Source organism: Sapajus apella, unplaced genomic scaffold (assembly GCF_009761245.1).
Source record: "Sapajus apella isolate SASKATOON/1434 unplaced genomic scaffold, GSC_monkey_1.0 scaffold9, whole genome shotgun sequence".
Taxonomy (NCBI): Eukaryota; Metazoa; Chordata; class Mammalia; order Primates; family Cebidae; genus Sapajus; species Sapajus apella.
Window position 1 is genome coordinate 30,488,278 of NW_022436949.1, and position 15,504 is coordinate 30,503,781.

Consider the following 15,504-nt stretch of genomic DNA (forward strand, 5'->3'; position numbering starts at 1 on the left):
TGACCTCGTGATCCACCCACCTCGGCCTCCCAAAGTGCTGGGATTACAGGCTTGAGCCACCGCACCCGGCCGTATTTTTTTTTTTTATGCATGAAGTGCCAAATAATAATGAGCCAGGGAAATAATCACCTTTGAATAAGCAAAGGTAACCTCCTATAAAAAGCCAGAATGGTTGTATAGAACTCTCTGAGGATAGTCATTCTGCCTTCACTAAGGGGGCAGATGTAAGTTGTTTATTTCACAAGAGGAAACAAAAATTAGATAATTTATGATTTTAGGCACTAGTAAATTTCCTTTATTCTTTCGAAGAGCAGAAAGGAATTCAATGTCCTGAGAGGAAAATTGTTAGAACTATTCATGCCCAGTACTTTTGCAGCCTTCTCCTATCTTGAGAACATGTGCACTAAGATCAGTGAGGGCCAAAGGCAACAACCTCAGGATAATAAACATGTGTCAGCCTTAACGTTGAGAAGGAGAATCCGCCTCTGTGAAGAAACAGTACAGTCCATGCTGCAAATTAGACAACATTGAGTCATCTCAGTAGTGTTAATAAGCTTCCAGCTATGTATCAACAGTCTTAAGTGATAACTTGATGGCTCCTGAAGAATGAGGGTCAGAAGGGAATAACCAGCAGTTCTGTATCTGTCTGGCACATAGGAACTGGATGCCACAAATCCCTGAGGATCTTTTCAAAATTATATGAGGCAAAAGGAAAAGATTCAAAAGTAGATTCTGAACTGACCACCAATCAGAGAATTAAATAGCTTGGAATTAGTATTGGAATAATAAAATGCATATGACAATGTATGGTTGAAGTCTATATTAGCTAAAAAATAGATTATTAAAATACATATGCAATGATTTAACCAAATATTCGTCTCTTTATCTTATATTTAAATGAAAAATTAATAACCAGTTGATGACAAGAAAATCCCTGCGGGTCAAATTAAACAAACAAAAATTATAATTTAATTTGCTCAAAATTATTATGAGACTGTATTTATTGATCCTGAAAAAAGAGTTGAATATCAGTATGCATAGCATATCTTTAATGAATAAAACTTCCTAATTTTTGTCAACATCTCTGAAATTTCGGCCTCTATTCTATGGTAAATCCACATTTTGATTTTAATGAAACATTTAGAAAAATGGACAGGAATTTCAATTGTCTGCAATTCTTTGTCTAACAAAGACACAAATAATGCTATATCATCTTCAAATCTGGTGTATATAAGTATTTTTATCACACTGGAAGGATCAAGTAGTTTATCTAATCTCCTCTCCTAGAGTAGCATTCTAGTCAAAAGAATTCATAGTCTATCAGCACCATCTACAATCCTGAATGCAGTGTCTTAAAGAATAAATCATTCTTGTAATCAAAATATTGTCTAAGTCAGTGGATATCAGAATGCTAATTCTTAGGTCTTACCACAAATCTACTGAAACAGAAACCCTGGGGGTGGAACCCACTAGTCAAACCTTTTAACCCACTAGTCAAACCTTTAAGAAACCTTCCAGATAATTCTGCAGCACACCACATTTTAAAACTCATTGCTCCAAGTAAACAATCTTCCAATTAATCTTTGTCAAAGAACCCTTTCTAGTCAAATTGTTCTGAGGATATTTTTCACTTCTTCTCAAAATAAAAGATAAACCATCTACTTTAAGTTCAATCAAACTTCTTGAGACTTTTACTCTGGAAATCTAGGAAATACCTACACATAGATTAAAAACACCATATTTTGCTCCCATTTTATAAAAAAAAAAAAAATCCCTGATGCTAAATAATTCAAATTCTTGCTTTTAACAAAGCTGATGACATTCAGAGAAGTAAGCAAGGCATATGTAAATAATGTTAACTGAGATTTTCTTACAATATATACAAATATTGCAAGCTATGATTCTTAATGTTGGGTGGTTTTGCCTTTTTCCTCACAGACAAAGAATCAGGTATGTTATCAAATATTGCAGATGCTTACCTTAGCTAAAAATACTTCAATTTTGTTTCATTTAAAGATGTACATAGAAAATTTTTTTGACTAATTCAAACTTTTGACATCTTTTAGTTAATAAAGTGGAAAGATAAAAGTTCAGCATATCTGTTGTACAACAGAATACCTATAGTTAATAACAATGTATTATATACTCAAGTAGATCTTTAGTGTTCTCACCAAAAGATAAGTATATGAGGTAATGAATATGTTAATTAGATTGATTTAGCCATTCCACAATGTATACACATATTAAAACACCATGATGTACATCATAAATATATATAGTTTCTGTCACTATTAAATACATTTTTTAAAGTGGTGTGAGAACACCTGTAATTCTGTAAGCCTAGGAAGAAGGATGTAAGCGTGCTTGTCTAAGTGCATGCTGGAAGAAAATAAATTGAGAATCAATTTTTTCATGACTAGTTTTGATACCAGAATAAATATGATTTGGGGAGTATTAGGCAGAGTGGTGCCATGTGTCAAGTGGTATCATTTCTACCATATTTCTTTCTACCAAGTAACAATTTGATTTAGCCACTTTCAGAAGAAATAGTTTTACCAAATTGTGGAAATCATGTGTAGATTCCTTGGTTTGACAATATGACGAACAAAAAATGAGATGTTTTTTAGGTAAGGATTGGGGCAAATCTAAGATGTGATTATTGCCCAGCCTTTTTCGGATTAAGATTATTTTTCATGTGTGTTTTCAGGATAAGCAGTTGTGAAGGGCTGCTTCACTTAGTCTTCTAGGTTTTAGGTATTCGTTTTCTCAGTTGTAAAGGGAGGTAATAATAGCATCAGCCACATTAGGTTGAGGTGGTAGGGGATTGAGATATTGCATGTAAAGTGATTGAGAAAGTTCCTGACATATATGTTGAAATAATAAATATAATCTTTTCTAGAAATTGACTTTTCATCCTATAATTTATTCTACCAACTCAATACTCCAAATCCGTTTTGTAGTTTCATTAGTTGATTCACAAATTTATTTATTTCATGTATTGTTCTTTGTATCACGGTTGCTAAAATTACACAAAGCTAATACTTAAGACTCACTTTCTTAAAATTAACATTAAGCATGGCCTGGTGTGGTGGCTCACACCTGTAATCCCAGCACTTTTGGAGGTTGAGGCTGATGACTCACCTGAGGTCAGGAGTTCAAGACTAGCCTGGCTAACATGGTGAAACTTAGTTTCTACTAAAAATACAAAAAAAATAGCTGGGCATGTTAGCATGTGCCTGTAATGCCTGCTACTTGGGAGACTGAGGCAGGAGAATCACTTGAACCCCAGATGTGGAGGTTGCAGTGAGCCAAGATTGTGCCATTCCAGCTTCAGCAACAAGAGCAAGACTCTATGTCAAAAAAAAAAAAAAAAAAAAAGACAAAAATCAAAAACAAAAAAACTAAGCACATGTAACTTTCCATGTTTGATCATCAGCAGTTTCATCAGCAGGTATGCTTTTTGTCCCAAGTCCTCCAATACAATTAAAAATAGATTTTATACTTCTTCCATCACAAGAAAATATTGAAGCTCTAATAAGTTAAATTATTTCATGGTCATTTAGGTAATAGTGGTAGAATTGAAATTTGGTTATATTTGCTGTTTACCACAGTGTTTTGAACTCATATTGGCTACCATTAACTTGTTGTCTTGAATAGATTTCTAAGTATGATAAAGGTTTATATATTATTTTAAATCATCACAGGTATAAAATTAAATTCTCTCTTTTAAATTTAATATAGCAAAATAAAAATTAAATTGTGGTGGATACACATCATAGAGAAACATGTATGAGTTAGAAGCAATGAACTAGATGGCTGTATACCAAAAGAAAAGAATTGGGTTTTTAAAGAATGGTTCCAAGTTAAAAGTAAAGCAAAGGCAAAAACAACATAAGTAAAGGCAAAATGTACACATTTACATAAGTACAAAATTTAAGTATCCATAAAATAACCTATTTTGCAATAACAGACAAGAATAAAATGATACCCATTAAATACAGGATAAGGTTGCCTATAGGGAGAGCTTTTAGTAAGAGTGCTGAAAAGTGACAAAAAATGCACAAGAAGGGTCTCATAAGAACCAATGGTGAAATGTGCCATTAACAGAGTAGCAAAAAAGCTACAGAGGCAGTGAGACAGTAAGGAGATAAATTGATTAGAAAATTTGCCTAAGAAACAGAACAAAGCCAGCATTAAACTTTCACTCAATATAGTTCATTCTCTTCCTAAAATGTGATTTTTCCATTATGAACATTTCACTTTTAATGCCAAAAACAATGTGATACTGTACTTTGACAATCAGGCAAAGAGGTGTGCATTATGTATTTCTGTTTGTATTCATGTTTATTCCTCAGTATATATCATGTATTTCTAGATAATCAGGAATTTTCAGGTAGCTATTGAAAATACCCTAAAGCAGATTTGTAATTTTATTGTCATTAACAAAACTCTAAATGATATTTGTTTTTAAAACACTATAAAATTTATACTTTTATTTGCAATTTTTATGGATACTGCATATTTTACATATTCATTTAATGATTTTAAACGTTTTTTTATCCCACAGAGCCATTTTTAATGTATTATGTTTGACCCTCAATAAGTGATATCAAAATTATGTATATTCTAGTTGTGATGTTTGGGGAACAAAAGCCCCACCTGCATTCCAGCTTCCTTTTATCCCATGATGAGATACAACAGTATTTATTTCATATGAAAAAAAATATAGGTCAGAAGTCTTAGTTTGATAATGGCTTTCCTAAACAAAGTGTATATTTGTCAATGTAGCTTTTACAGTCTAATGTCAGCCTACACTTAGAGCCAATAAAGATTTGATGAGTTTACAAATGAATGAGCATGTATAATAAAATGTTCCAAAGAATTTATCTTGTGTAAATGTTGGAATTTTTAATTACTCTATGCACAAATTGCATAAAACACAAGAAGGGCATATGTAAGTAGAAAGATCAGTTGACTAGTCTTTTTATAATCAATTGAACATAATCTCATGAAGTGCATTTTTGTTTGTAATTTTTTTCTGTATTTGTTTTACTGTGCTAACAATTGTCTTCATTTTCTTTGTTCTTTTATAATATTATCTATTTGCCTATCTATGTATCTTTCTACAAAAACATATCAATCTATCTATGACAAAATCTGCATAATGGCTCTATCTCAAACAAATCTTGAAGCAATATAAATGAAAAGTAAATTATTTTTATATAAATAATAATATTTACTGAATGCTTATTATAATTTAAGCTCTGACATTCAATTTAGATGCATCCTTTCACATAATGCTCAAGAAATCTTATGAGAAATAATAGTTCTATTATTATCCTTCTTTTATATCAGTGAACTACACGTCAAAGAGTTTAACTTGTTTACATATTTCAATAGAGGAATAAAGGTGCTAGAAATATATTTATGAGGTAACTGTGCATAAGTTAACAGGTTATCTAACTCTGAGTTGTTAAAGCCCACCTGATACAGATAACCTACCAGACACAAAACTGTAGGCTAGCAAAATAGGTTGATTGACTTGCTATGTCAAGGTAAACTGCATGACACAGGCCTATCAGGTTTCTACTTGAGGGATGAGGAGGTGGGAAGTTTCGTGTTCACCACGAATGATTCTATGAAGAGTTGAACATAGGAAGGATTAGAGCTGATTGATTGCAATTTCTAATGTGGAAATAAGTATATTTGAGCTCAGGACTGGTTGCTGTCATGAAGTGCTGGGGGCTAACAATTGGGTATCATATCGACCTTGATTTAAGAGCTGAGAGGAAGAAAGTAGGGCTGAGTAAGTTATTGATAAGAAAGAAGTAGGTTCAAAAAAGGTGAATCATTTTGACACTGTACAGCTGCAATGAGAAAAGCATTATTTCTGGTTAACTTTGTAGCTGACTTTATCAGCGTTTGTTATCCTTGCCAATAGCTTAATTGCAGAGATGATTCTTCATGTTTCAATCCTGAGCATATTTTTTTCTTTCTGTTTCAGAGTATCTTTTACTCTTCAGAGCTCACAATGTAGTTATTATTTAAAAGTTGGAGTCTGGAGCCAGAAAGTTGAAAAATGATTCCTTATTTCCTAATTCCAGATTAGGGGATTGTAAAAATTTCCATAAATTTTTGTTGTTTCAGTTTTCTCATATGAAAAAGTGGGTAAAATAATAACACCTTCCTCATATTAAAATATAAATTTAGCCCAGAATCTGGCATTTAGTAAATGGTGCTTTTGTGTTAGGCATATTCAATAATAGGTGAAGTATTTCTTAATGCTTACAAAATATGTGATGCAGTTTCTGCATTAGTCATGGATATGCAATGCAGTTGATTGTGTGTATAATGACTACAAAACCAGTGTGAAAGGTGAAGACACAGGTATCACAATGGATAGACCTTTAGCTTCCAATCTGCTTTGCTATTTCATATTCCAGAGAAAAGTTTCACCATCAGAGCATGTTACATACTAATAATGTAAATGGGAAATCTAACTAAAATATTGTGTACCTTGGTCTAATGAGAACTCAAGCAAAGGCTAGAACTCTTTTGTCATAGATAGAAAACTGATTAAAGCATACTGTCATTAATCATAAATGTTTCACCACATTCAGGTGAGAAAACTGAGGCTCTAAAAGATTATATGAAATTTACTTTCACAATCACAAAACAAAAATCAATTTTTAACATACAAGAACTGCGATAAGTCTCAGTACAAGTTATATATTTCTCATAGAAGGAATAATGGTGATAATGTAAATCTTGCGATAGTTATGTCAAAATTCTTTAATATTGAGAGCATTTCCACCATACGCTATAGTCATCATTCTGTTCGATAATGTTTCCATTTTTCCTCATCCTGGATTATCTTTATTTTTGTAAGGTTTTTCAGTACATATTTTGCCCAACCATTCAGTTTTTTATTTCTTTTCTAGCAGGTCTTGCACAAATTAAATATGACAAATAATACACTTTTACTTATTTATTTTTTAATTTTGGAAATTTATTGAGACAATTCATGTAACACACAATTTACCCATTTAAAGTATATAATTGAAGGGGTTTTAGTATATTCACAGCATTATGCAGCCATCACATAAATTTTAGAACATTTTTTATCAACCCCCAAAGAAACCCAGTATTTCTTATCTGCCATTGGCCAGTTCTCCCCTAACCCAAAGAAAGCACTAATTTATTATAAATTCACCTATCCTGGACAATACACTTTTAATTACCTTATTTATATTTCTAAATGCATATGAATTTTCAGTGTATATGCAATTGGTTATTTCAGTCTTGACTCCTTATTGCATCTGCTCTAGACAAAATGGTAGGTCTATTTTTTAACTCTACATTATTTATTTTTTACTGTCAAATTAGAAACACAATCCATTCTGTTTAATCCAATTTTACCTTTTACAAATATTTTTCTATAATTTTCTTAACACTGAAAGCTGCAATTCTGTTGCAAGAATTTGACATAAATTATCATTGCAAGACATGGGGGGGATATAATAATGACTAAATATAGTATATTATGACTAAATCTGTAGAATGTAAAATAATAAAAGGCATATACTTTTCAATGCATTATTTTTCCTTCCTAATACATTATAATGTCTTTTTTTAAAATATGTCAGATATGTCTCATAGAAGGCATGAGGGCAATACTATTTGTTTAATAATTTCTCCTCATTTTATTTATTCTTTGATTGTATTTGTATTATTTCAGCTAAGCTCACTTTTTTCTTTTCAATAAAAGATTAAGATTGACTCATCAGATGAAAAAATAGTTACTACTCTGATAGAAAATAATGAACTCCTTCAATTTTGCCCTGTGCTTTCAAGAAGCTTAGAGTAAGAACATGAAAACTGTCTGTGGTTGTGACAATGTGCAGCTCATTCAAAGAAGCACAAAGGAAATTATTCCATCACAATTGATACTTCTTTTGAGGAATCCTTCTTTAAATCATTTTAAACACCCTTGCAAATAATTTTTCACTGCTTTTTTCTTATGAATGTTTTTCCTATTAGAGGATAGATTTCTAGATTGCTCTGTTTCTGAGAGTATAGTCCCCTAAAAAATAATAAGAAGGAAGGTAACTTTCTGATCTTCTTGCCTAAAGCACAAATGACTTATCCTTCAAATGACTCCTGTGATTAGGGAAAATAAATGAGCATTATACACCATGCTTTCAAATACTTCATTTTCCTGTCATTATGGCGTACTAGGCTTAACATTTCTAATTATATACATCTGTAACTTTTGTTCAAGACTCTTGTCCTTTACTGAAAGAATCTAGCTTTCCCAATCTTAGTGACAAAAAATAAATTTTCTTAGTCTAATTTTAAATTAGATTAATTGAAAACTCATTGAATTGTGCTAAATGAAAGATCTCATTCATTCAGTCTAATACTGGATGAGACAATTTTTTTCATGTGAACTGATTATTTTTCTTATCGTAAATTCCCTTTATGTGCATGCTTTTCTTCTGGCCTGGGATGCTTACCTCTTTTTAAAAATTATTTTTACTCAGCTTCATCTTCTTTGATTAAGCACTTGTATAATATTCTAATCCAATTTTGTTAGAACCACTCTGAGTCTACATTTTATTGGTAGATAATCAAAATTGTTTGAAATGGATGAAGTTTAATATGTCTCTAGAACATTGCTATTAGATTATACAAAATAGTTCCTATATCAGATTTCATTATATATGCAGATGTTTATTAAGTAAATATATAATTAAAGGCACAGGATATTTTATAAAATGTATGCTCTAAATAGAAGAACTGCCATATCTTTTGTGTTTTGTGTATATGAACACAACTTTCATGTATTATTTATAGAGAATTGCCTGATATTCCAGAAGCTCGATTCTGTGACCTTGATTATTGGCAATGGGTAAACCAAAATTTCCTAATTCAGTGGCTAAGTGTAGGACTTTTTAGGGATCAAACTTTAGTTTTCTCTTTACTGTCTTTTCTAGGCTCTTATGGTTATTCATACAAGACTGTGATATAGTAAAATGGTTAAAATAAAGTATTTTATTAATGGTTAAAATATTTTAACCATTTTACTATATCAACTACCAATAATCCAATCAGACAGACATCCAATTTCTAATATTTGCTTGGCTCATTGAAGACATATTAATTACCAGCTTACCATTTTTCAAGTGGGATAAATGACTGACATTAGAGCATAGCTTAAACCAGCCCAGGTTTTATACATTGTGCTATTCTGAACGATTTGTTTTAAATTAATTTATAGATTTCATAACATTTAATTGGCATATTATCTTTTCTGTGAAGTAACCCTCCTCTGTAGCAAAACAATGGAAAAAAAAAACCAGTTGTTTATTATTCTATATTGTCTTTTCGACATTAAAAGTTAATTTGTGATTATATAGCTAGAAGCACATTGTCCATAACTATTTAACTATTTGAAATCTTTCCAGTAGATTTTCCAGAAGGCCTATTCTTGAATGCTGTATGGCAGTAATACAGCTGTATGAGGAAGACAAAAAGTCAGATAATAATTGTCTCTAAAATACCTTCAAAGTATCACTGGTTTTGCTACATAAATAATTGAGTGGGTAGCTGGGCTGAGTGGCTCATGCCTGTAATCTAAGCACTTTGAGAGGCCTAGGTGGGTGGATCACTTAAGGCCAGGAGTTTGAGACCAGCCTGGGCAACAAGGTAAAACCCTGTCTCTATTAAAAATACAAAAATTAGTGGGGTGTCGTGGTGTGCACCTGTAGTCCCAGCTACTCAGGAGGCTGAGGCACAAGAATCACTTGAGTCCACGAGGCAGAGGTTGTGTTGAGAGAATGTAGTGCTGCACTCTAGCCTAGGCAACAGGAGAGAAACATAATCTAAAAAAAAAAAAAAAAAAAAAAAAGAGTGAGACTGGGATGTTGGGATGGGTAAAAGGGAAAATATAAAAAGCTAGATTTATCAGAGGTCCCAAGCAGAGGAATGGTGAGTTAGCTCTCCTGCCTAGATATGTATCTAAACCTTAATTTAAAATCATAGTCTCAGACAGGGAACAAATAAATTCAGTCTACACAAACAAGCACTGTCAAAGAGGAAGAAGAATCCTGTAAATATAGAAAAGTCAAGCTAGAGAATGCCCACATCAACCTCAGACACAATAACAATGACTGAGTGCTTAGAAGCACATCAAACTTGTAAACTGTGTGGAGACAGCAGGAAAGCAAGGACCTGCATGCATGAAATATGGTCCAAATTCATTCAGACAAACGGGTAGATTTTCAACTCTATTTACCCTGATTACTGTTGTTGTACTAGACCGAGCGTAGAAAGTTAGCACCAAGACAAAAGTATGCCAGATTGCAGGGTCATTTATTATGTCGGCGACCACAGAGGACTCACGTCCCTCCAACCTGTGGTGTCAAAAGGAGGGTGCCAAGACTTTTTATACCTGAAAGAACCACCTTGGGAGTGGGGGTAAGGAGCAGGAATGGGGATGAGAAGTTTTTGGACATTCCAAGGGCCAGAGGATTCTGTGATTCACCTCCTGGGCAGAGACGAGGGTGGGGGTCTCCGGACATTCTAAGGGCCAGGGGATTCTGTGATTCACCTCCTGGGCAGAGACGAGGGTGGGGGTCTCCGGACATTCTAAGGGCCAGGGGACTTTTGTCATTCTGTTTGTTACTTCAGTGGTTTACAGAAGTCAAGATAAGCATTTGTTTACACATTATCTGGGTAGTGATAGAAGTCACAGATCTTAGTTACTTATTACAAGTCACAGGAGCCAGGATGGAATTAGCCTGGGCTGCTTATTTTAGTTATTACCGGTAAGCAAAGGCTAGCAATTCTGGCACAATATCACACTGTCAGCACAATGTTTTCGCTCTCATATATTAAAGTTTCTTGAAATGACTTGTAAGAGGTAGAAAAATAGAATTAACAGCAACATGCAAATGCTGTTTCCTTCTGTATTGATTCTACCGTGCAGTATCTTTAATCTTTTGATGTGTCTTTACTGGGTAAATAACTGCTTTTTTATATGCAGATTTTCATTAATTTGACCTCAACTACCTCTGTATTTTCATCCAACAAGAATTTCAGCAAAAAATCTAGGAATGGCCATATTTATTGCTCATTCTGTTGAGTCACGACTAGAAATTAGACAGAGGTGATTAAATAATTTACGTCTCCTAGGTACCCAGTGGATGTAGAAGGGAGAGAGATTTGCTTTCCTTGCTTATACCAGAGGCAAGTCAGCACCAAAAAAGAATTTCATTTTTATATAAGACTATTAAAGTGAGAAAGTGACTTATATATTGAGCCTATTTTGTAGCCAATTCTATTCAAATCAATTCTTATGGACAATTTGAACATTACTATGTGCTCACTGTTTAAATCCCAAAGCATGAAAATAAATAAAATGCAATCTTAGACTTTAAAAGTTTTACTTTAGCTCTGGATATAATATAGTGTACAGGTTATTGATGTTGGAAATAAGAGCCCAGAGCTGTGGAAAAAAAGTTTCTCTGCAAGGCAAATTTACTTCTGCAGTAGGGTGCTACTCATAAGTGTGGCCACCATGAGAGCACACTGAACAAAGGAGGGAAGGGGTTTTTATCTCTAATGCAATCAGTCTCTGCTACTGTGTTACATCCCTGTTGGCTGGAGTTAGACTGCACAATCTAAGCTGATCCCGATTGGCTACTTTAATAGGAGCGGCATGGGATCTACAGTGGTGGGAAAAGCAGTTTCAGCAAGAAGGGAGAGGCTGTCCATTACAGTATGAGACACGTCTAGGCATGTCAAGGGGTGGCATGGGTGGGAGGGGACGGTTTGCAATAGCAGGAAGGTACAAAGAACAAGGAAGTTAGGCTTTGAAAAACGAAGAACCAAGAACAAGGAAGTGGAACAGGCTGAATTTTTGAAGAGGAATTCACTGTATCTAACATGGAAAATAAAATATATTCATACAAATTTGGGGAAATTACTTTAACAGACACATTGTTTAATGGATTTTAAGTGGTTTGATTTTTAACTGAATGATTGTAATAACAAAAATGTTAATGAACTAACATGTTATTATTGCTTAATCTTTGCAACTATCTTATATAATACATACTAATATTATTCCATTTTATAAATTTAAAGACATTAAAGTAAATTTCTTCTGGTCATATAACTGGCAGAAGATAAGAGAAGTGAAGGCCTGACTTTAAACCCATGTTATCTGACTCCAGTTCTGTTGATATTGACTGAACAACTTTTCCCAAAAACTATGTATTAAATGTCTACTATATGCAGACACAGTTCAAGGAACTTGAGGTACATCTATGAATATAAACAGATGAAAATTCTACCTTCTTGGAGCTTACCTTCTGTGGGGTTGTGATATTAAACAAGAACAAAAACAGAAATAAATACATGAATGATATAATATGTTATATAATAAAAAGTACAATGAAAATAGCATGTTATTTTAAATTGAATAGTTATTATTAGACTTGATTGAAAGGAGAACCTATAAGCAAAGACTTGAAGGATGGAAATAATAAAGCCATATAGATATCTAGAGGCAAAATGTCTAGGGAAAAGAACAGTCACCACAAAGGCTTCAAGTAGGGCATTTGTTTGGAATATTTGAACAATTGCAAAATTTAATGAGGACCAGTGATGTGAAAGAAGGAAAAGTAGAAGCAGCAGCAAGAGAGACAATTAAAAAAAATTAATAATGTAGGAACTTTTGGGCCATAGTATTGTCTCAACATGTTATTCAAAGAGCAACATGGAGACTTTGAAGTATTTTTAGAAGAATGACATAATTTGCCTGATTGATCTGACTACAGCTGAGAAAAAGCTGTAGAAGAGTGTATCACTGGTCTGGAATCACAGACACATTAGGAGAATATTCCAGAACGCAGGCAAAAGGCTGCAGTGGTTTGGGTCAGGATAGGTGAAGTTGTCAAGAGTCAGTATTTATTTGAAAGTGAAGCCAACAGAGAATGTTTTTATTTGTTTGTTTGTTTTTACATTTACTTTAACTTCCAGGATACAAGTGCAAAACCACGTGTATGTTTGTTACACAGATATACATATGCCATGGTTATTTGTTCCACCTATCAACCCATCATCTAGGTTTTAAGCCCCACATGCACTAGCTATTTGTCCTAATGCTCTTCCTCCCCTTGGCCCCCATACCCAAACTAGCCCCATGTGTGTTGTTCCCCTCTCTGTGTCCATGTGTTCTCATTGTTCAGTTCCTACTTATGAGTGAGAACATGTGGTATTTGGTTTTCTGTTCTTGTGTTACTTTGCTAAGAATGATGGTTTCCAGGTGCATCCATGTCCCTGCAAAAAACATGGTCTCATTCCTTTTTATGTCTGCGTAGTATTCCATGGTGTACATGTACCACATTTTCTTTATCCTGTATCATTGATGGGCATTTGTGTTGGTTCCATGTCTTTGTTTAATCATTGCCATTCTGACTGCAGCCATCAAAAAGTGGGCAAAGGGCATGAAGAGACACTTCTCAAAAGAAGACATTCATGCTGTCAACAGGAAAATTTGACAGATTGGTTTTGAGAAGAAGATGAGAAATAAAGGCTAATTCCACATTTTAGTCCCCAGCAATGAGATGGATTGAGTTAGCATCAACTGAAATGGGAATATGTATAGTTGGTCGAGCTTTCTTTTTTATCCTTTTCTTTCTCTGACCTTCTCCTTCTCTTTCTCCTCCCACCTCTCCTTCCTTCTTTCCTTCTTTCCTTCTTTCCTTCTTTCCTTCTTTCCTTCCTTCTTTCCTTCCTTCCTTCCTTCCTTCCTTCCTTCCTTCCTTCCTTCCTTCCTCCTTCCTTCCTTCTTCTTCTTCCTCTTTTTTTCTTTCTCCCTTCCCCTCCCCTCCCCTCCCCTTCCCTCCCCTCCCCTCCCCTCCCCTCCACTTCCTTTCCTTCTTACATTCTTTTACAGGAGGAATAATGATCAGGAATTAATTTAAGATTTTGAAGTGGAAATATGTTTGCCACTATATGTATGATCTTGGAAAGAGAGGTCTGAGATGAAGTTTTGGGAATCACCACATGGATTTATTTACATCATTTATAATAGAGAGGATTTAAATCCATAACATTAAATAAGATCACCAAAGGAGGGAACATAGGCAGATTAAACATGGAGTTTCTGAAATGAGACAACAAGTCCCATTATGCAATTGGGAGAAAAGAGGAACCAACATAAAGACTGAGCAATAGCAACATGTAGATAAAATGAAAAAGCAAACAACAGTAATACAACAACAATTGCCTTGGAGGACTAAGGAAGATAATTTGCCAGTGAGAAGAATTATCAACAACATCAAAGATGATTATTGAACACTCATTGATTTAGTGACATAGAGTTTATTGGTGACAGTGAAAAACCCATTTCAGTCAAGGGATGAGAGTAGAAGACTTAATGGCATGGAATCAGGAGAGAAATGGAGGAAGAAGAATGAAATCTGAAAATATAAATGCATCTTTCAAACTATTTTATTGTCACGAGACCCAAAGAAATAGATAGTAGTTGTATCTGGAAATGCATCAAAATAAGCTGATTTGTTTATTTATAATGTTAGAAATATATCATTTTTATAATGAAGGAAAGGATTCAATTGAGAAGTAAAAAATAATGATATAAGACAGGGAGCAATTATTGCAGCAATGTACTTGAAATGCTGAGGGTTGCAATCAAGTTTCCAAGTATTCATTTTAAGTAGGAATGTGAAATCCTAACCTATAGCAAGAGGCAGAGGCAGAGCATGGCAATACAGCTGTAGTTAGATGATCTTGTAGGAGCCTGTGAATGTTCTCTTTTGTTTACTTAATTTTGTAAAGTAACAATCACAATGGGAGTGAGATGTGGTGGGAGGTATTGATGAGAGGAGTGGGGTGTGTTAAGAGTCATATCTGAGTGTGGGTCAGTAAGTGCAACAGGGAGCTATCATACCATTGCAGAACAGCAGGGAATGATTTTAAACCTCAATACTAAGTGTTTGGTTATGATCAGGAATTTAAAGTGGAAAAGTTATTGTCGCTAGTTTTCCCACAGCTTCATTAAGCTGCCTTGCTGCAGCAATAAGGGAGGCAGAGAGCTGGGTGTAAATAAGGTTATGGTTTTGTTAGGTGAGTGTCATGAAGAATGAGAGAGGCAGAGAAGTTGAGGCATAAGTAAGACAGTTATTATAATGATTGATCATGGAATTAACATTTGCTAAGGACATAAGAAAGAACCTTAGTGGGTTGAGTGACAGCAAAAAGCCAACAGAAGCATGTAAATGTCACCCTGGGAGAAGAAGTTTACTGGAACCCAAGAAGGCGGCGATTAAAGAGAAAACAGATGGAATAAAGATACTGAAGCTCTCAATTTTTTAGAGTGACAAGGATATGACACTGGTTATGAGAGGCAGAGGTGGGGTAAAGGCGATGATGGAAGAGAGTTTAATAAACTAGAATTCTGGAAGAGTCATCTTG